We start from the raw sequence: 931 nt of genomic DNA on the forward strand, positions 1-931 counted from the left end.
ACGGTAAAGGTGTTGATATCAAACCTGAACCGGTCAGTGAAGAGAAAGACCGGAGGTGCAAGAATCTGATCTGCATGAGTGTTAACGACACCATACTGAGGAATATCAGAAAGCAGCCTACTGCACTCGCTGTGTGGAAGGCACTGGAAGGATATTACCAAACTAAGACCTTGCCAAACCGAATCTACCTAAAACAAAGATTTGCGAGTTTCAGAATGGAAGAGTGCAAGAGCATTGAGGAGAATTTAAATGATTTTCTCAAACTGGTAGAAGATCTCGAAAGTTTCAACATTAACATACCTGAAGAAGACCAGGCAATCCAAATCCTATCTAGCCTCCCATCCAAGTATGAGCAGCTGGTTCATACCCTGAAATATGGCAGTGGCAAAGACACATTAACAATCAATGAGGTTGTTACTTCAGCTTACTCTAAGAAAGTAGAACTCAAGGAAAAAGGATTGTTAACAAGACCCAAGTCTGATGCAGAGGGTCTATATGTCAGGTCAAGAGGGAGATCAGATAAGAAAGGGGATTCTAATAGCAGAGGTAAATCTAAACGAAGGGGCAGATCACAGTCCAAGCCGAGAAACACCAAGAACAACAAGGGTTGTTTTGTGTGTGGTAAAGAGGACCATTGGAAGAGAGATTGCCCTGAGAGGATGCATCACAAGGCTCCTGGAGCCGCAAACGTGACGACAAAGCCTCAAGATCCTATGATTCTAACAGCAAGCACTGTGTCTTCTGAAGACAACTGGGTGTTGGACTCCGGCTGCACCTTCCACATCACTATGGGAACCGAAATTTACACTGTTGATTTCCGTTTAAATTAGGAAAGTAGGAGAACCCTAATTTCCCAGAGGTCCTGGATATCTGCTAATACCACACGCCAAGCAATCAGAACACGAAACGAGAACAGTAATAAAATAAGAAA

The sequence above is a fragment of the Brassica oleracea genome, chromosome C1, assembly GCF_000695525.1.
Source record: "Brassica oleracea var. oleracea cultivar TO1000 chromosome C1, BOL, whole genome shotgun sequence".
Classification (NCBI taxonomy): Eukaryota; Viridiplantae; Streptophyta; class Magnoliopsida; order Brassicales; family Brassicaceae; genus Brassica; species Brassica oleracea.